Below are 5550 nucleotides of genomic sequence, written 5' to 3'. Positions count from 1 at the left end.
TCTGAGATATCATGCCAATCAATTAAAACATGCTATGAGTCCATGAACAGTGGCGCAAGCACAATCTTTCCAGACAAAGAAGGGAAAGCCATATTCAGAATGTGTGTCCATTCCATCAAGGACAAAGTGTTGCCTCCTCCATAAAAAGAGGGGTCCAGTATAATCACTCTGACGACATATAGCCTGCTGGTCCATTGGAAATTATACCATAGTAGGGGCTCAACATGAGCCTCTGCTGTGAACAGGTTGGACACTCAGAAGTGGTGGTAGCCACGTCAGCTCTGGCTATGGAAATGCCATGCTGTTGAAGCCATGCACACCCACTATCCCAGCCACCACATACACTTTGTACATGGGCTGACAGAACAAGCATCAGGGTGACTGGAGAAAGAACTTGACTAAAAGAGCAGCTCATCTTGCCTATCTGATTATCGACAGCCTCCTCTGAAATGGATGCCCTCTGGTCGCCAGTATTTGCAAAGCTAGGAATTTCTTCACATGCTTAGCTCATTCAGAGATCTATCCAAATACCTCACCCACCACGGGAATTCCTGGACACAGATTTCCCAATTCTGATCTCTCCAAATCCCTTACCAACCTGTTCGACTTTGCTCATGAATTTATGTACATCCATACTTCATTTCTCCTTCTACTGTTGTTTGCAAAGTGAGATATACTATAGAATATTCTGCCCACTGGAAGGATTCCTCTATGCTAGTGACTTTCACAGAAATTCCAAGTTGTATTCACATACTATGCAGATCCATCAGTAATGTAGGCCCGTGTTTTTCCTCCTCATTAACTACCCATAAGGAACTCCTAATAAGGTAATAGGTGCGTTTGAGGGAGAAGTGATAAAGCAAAATAACCAGGTACCATGAGCACCTGAGATATCTGCCCATAATTTTTAATAGACTTTATTTGTAAATCAGTTTTAGGTCCACAGCAAAATTGAGGAGAAAGAAGAAAGAATTCACATATACTTATTTCCCCCCCACACACATACACTTCCCCACTATCAACATCCAGCACTAGAGAGGTACATTTGTTACAATTGATGACCCTACATTGACACATTTTTATCACCCATGGTTTATATTAGAGTACACTCGTGGTGTTGTACAGTTCTCTGGGTTTGGACAAATGTATCCACCATTATATTGTGTTGTCGGAAAAGTCATGATGCATTTTGTCTATGTTTTTCAAAGGTCATTTATTTATATAAAGAACAAAGATCAAGCAATGATATAATGCCTGTTTTGTTTGATAACCTTTTGCCATCTTTCAGTGAGCTTCACAATTCCTCGTTCATAGAAGGACCTGTCTTTATTTGCGAAAAACTGAACAAGGTGCTAATTTACAGCCTCATCTGAATTAAACGGTATACCATGCAAGGAGTTTTAAAGAGAGCGCAACAAGTGGAAGTCTGATGGCGCAAGATCAGGCGAGTATGGTGGGTGTGGTGACACATCCCATCCAAGCTCCAATAATTTTTGACGGGTGATCAAACTTGTGTGTGGTCTCAAGTTGTCGTGATGAAACACAACTTCTTTACAATTAACAAGCTCTGGATGTTTCTGGATGATGGATTCGTTCAAACTGTCCAATTGCTGACAGTACACATTCGAATTGTTTGGTTCCTTGATCGGAGCTCCAAAAACACGACACCTTTAAAATTCCACCACACTGAGGGCATACCCTTCCTCTGATGAATGTCTGCTTTCAGTGTTGTTTTAGGCGAATCATCGTGTCAGGACCAAGACCAATTGTGCACCACATTGTTGTAAACAATCCACTTCTCATCACCAGTTATCAGTCGCTTCAAAAAAGGATCGTTTTCCTCACGTTCAATGAGCATATTGCAGATGTTTATACGCGCCATCAAATGAATTTCCTTGAGTTCATGTGGAACCCAAATATCAAGCTTGCTTACGTATCCCAGCTTCTTCAGGTGGTCGTGAATTCTTAAATGATGAATGTTCAATGTTTCTGCAATCTCTCGTGTTGTGTAAAGTGGGTTTGACTCGATCAATGCCTTTATTTTGTCATCATCAACCTCGGTGGGCCTCCCTGACTGAGGAGCATCGTTGAGATCAAAATCACCAGCACGGAATTTCGTGAACCATCGTTGGCACTGACGTTCTTGTAGAGCATTGTCACCATAAACTTTATGCAACTTTTCACAAGCTTGATGTGCGTTCTTCCCTTTATGGAAGTAAAACAGTAAAATATGGCAAAAATGCACAGTTTGGTCTTCCATCTTCAACTTGTAAAATCTTCAAAACTCAACCAAATCACTCAATTTTTTTTAGAATGAAGCTAGAACTGTCAGCTGTCAAATGACATAGCAATAACATAGATGTGAATGACTCTATCACTTCCAAAAATGAACTAATGCCATCTGTTGCAAACATGCGTCATGACTTTTCCAACAACCCATATTATACATATTAGTTTCACAGCCCTAAAAATTCTCTGTGCTCTGCCTATTTGTTCTTCCCTCCTAATCTCAGGAAACCACTGATTTTTTACTGTCTCCATCGTTTTGTGTTTTCCAGAATGCCATATAATTGGAATCATATAGTATGTAGATTTTTCAGATTGGCTTCTTTCACTTAGTAATATGCATTTAATGTTCCTCCACATCTTTTTATGGTTTGAGAGCTCATTTCTTTTAGCGCAGAATAATATTCAATTGTCTGATGTATCACAACTTATTTATTCATTCACTTACTAAAGGACATCCTAGTTGCTTCCAAGCTTTGGCAATTATGAATAGCGTTGCTATAAACATCCGTGTGCAAGTTTTTGTGTGGACATAAGTGTTCAGTTCATTTGGTTAAATATCAAGGAGAACGATGATTGTGTCATCTGCTCATAATTTTTATATTTCCTTCCAGATCTGTTCAGTCCACATGTATACCACTTCCATTTGATAATGAAATGCTGTTGTGCACATCCAAATTCATGGTTGTGTGAGTCAGATAGTACCAGTTTATGATGGACAAGAAGTCTCTTCTAGCGCCCAGTCTTAAGCCAGGAGCTGCTTTTAAAATGGAGAACACGGTAGTTCATGACCTTTCTCCTAGACCAAAGGGTTCTGTGCTATTATCTTCCCACTGGGGTTTTCCAGAGTCTCCATGTAACATCTGTTTCTGCCAAAGAAACTTCCCATACCTTTGGCACCTCTGATTCATAAAGTAATGAAGCATGTTGCACTGCAGCCTGGAACTGATGGACAGCCATTCTTTTCTAAAACCCACTTAAAATTAGAAGATTTACAGATTACAAAGGGCTCTGTCAGAGCATCACAAGTGTGTTTTATGTTGCCTCCCAAATCCAAAGAGGATCACAAAGCACTATGCCTATTCTTTTGTGTGTGTAATGTGTTGTAAAAGGTAAAGCAATATGTCTCTCATTTTGGAAGGAAATATCCCAATATACCTAAGACCACTGGACTCCTAGAAGCTTCACTGATATGGCAAGTCCTGAACTATTGCATACTTTATCTCCTACTCTCGGGCATTCATATGCCTTACTAAAGCATCTATGGCAGTGCTACTCAAAGTATGGTCCATGGACTCATGTCAATTCCTAAATTGTGTGCCATTGGTCTGCAACAAAATAAATATGGAAATTGATAGAAACATTTAAAAAGTTATTTGACATATTTGTAACATCCAATCCCATAAATTTTTTAGTAAGTTATGTTTGTTATAATTTACAAAAGTGTCAGTCTTTGATGAAATGAAAATAATTAAATTATTTAAAACTTTTTAAAAATTGGAAATTAAAAAATCAATGATCCTTCACCAGTGGAGTTTAACAGGATCTGATCTAGGTGTTCGCTATTTCCTACACATTAGGTCAATTAGCATAATATCAGCAATCTAATGGGCCTAAATAATAAACTATGTGATATCGAGACGATCAAAGTCCCAGAAGCACTGCAGTATGAAGGGTTCCCCTTGATCTCCCCCCTTGAAGTTACAAGTTGAACAGCTATAATTCAACAAAAAAACATTCCTGTGCAACAAACACATGAACACATCTGAGAGATCAGCACATCGAAACAACTGAAGGTGGATGAATCAGGGCGAACAGGAGTGGAAGGAAGGGAGAGAACAGAGATGGGTGCACGGGCGCAGCATGGAGCTCACTGCCCGAGTCAGGAGAGGGGAGAACACAGGCTGCAGGTGCACTCTCGGGGGCCCGAGCATTCCTGTCTGAGTGATCAGCATATAGTACAGCTGAACCCAGTGATCGGGGCAGAGACCTCAGCCCAAAGACCAAGTATAAAAGTGTGACAGTTGTAATCAAGCAGCCCTTACTGCCAGACAGAAAAAAAGTCAAGGAGCCAGGCCAATTCCCCCACCCTCCCAGAGCTCGCCTCCCTGCACCCTCCTGGTCTAGCAGCAAGACTTAGAAAAAACTAGAGCGGAGTCAATCGGGTTAAACAGCAGAATACCTACAACCCTGAGAACTGAAGAGACAGGTCCTGAGCGACAGACAGGAGCACACTGTAGCTAATCCAGTGACAAGGGAGGAGATATAGAGGTGAGGCATCTCTGGTCTGGTAGTCACTATTACTCGAAGGAAAACAAAGACACAAATATACCAGCTGCCTCTCCCAGCCCACCTCCCCGCCATTTTTCCTGGCTGATCTCAGCAGGGACACCCAGGGCTGCTGAGATGCACAGCTCTGCATCTGGTTGCAGGGGCAGCACTGGGATTCCAGGGGCTCAGAACCCTATCACTCACCACAGTCTCCCATTGAGGTGGTGCCCTGAGACCCAAGTAACCTGGTCACAGAGGAGAAGCCCACCTCTCCAGGGACTCTTCTACCGGGAGAAGCAGGAACAGAGCAAGAGAAAATAAAATGCCCCAGGGCTAGTTACCGGAAAACAAAATAGAGACATTTTCATATCAACATGCTGCAGAATTCATTCCCATGGATGCTTAGGAAGAGAAATACTTCACCAATTACTCTGAACCACCAAGATAACAAAGGCAGCTCAGAAAGAAAATGAAAAAAATCTCCTGAAAATAGATTTTAAAACATGGAACTATATAACTTAAATGACAGATCATTCAAGATTGCAGTTCTGAAAAAAAGTAACGATATGCAAGAAAACTCAGGTAGTTAATGAACTCAGAAGTAAAATCAACGAACAAAATGAATACTTTACCAAAAAGACTGAATTTTTTAAAAAGAGACAAGTGGAAATTATGGAGCTGAAGAATTCAACAAAAGAGGTGAAGAATGAATTAGCCAACTCAGGAAATAGAGCTGACCAGGTGGAGGAAAGAATGAGTGATATCGAAGCTAGAAATATGGAAATGACAAAGATGGAAGAGACAGATTTGAGAGTTAAAAGGAATGAAAGAACTCTACAAGAACTATCTGACTCCATCAGAAAGCAACATAAGGATAATGGGCAGCTTCAGCTTTAGGTGTATACTGCAGTGGGAAGACATCTATAATTTAATATATGTAAAGTCACAGGATGTGGAATACATGAGAAATAGAGTCGATGGAAATGTAACAGC

This window comes from Hipposideros armiger, unplaced genomic scaffold (genome assembly GCF_001890085.2).
Source record: "Hipposideros armiger isolate ML-2016 unplaced genomic scaffold, ASM189008v1 scaffold_56, whole genome shotgun sequence".
NCBI lineage: Eukaryota > Metazoa > Chordata > Mammalia > Chiroptera > Hipposideridae > Hipposideros > Hipposideros armiger.
This window is presented reverse-complemented; position numbering follows the sequence as displayed.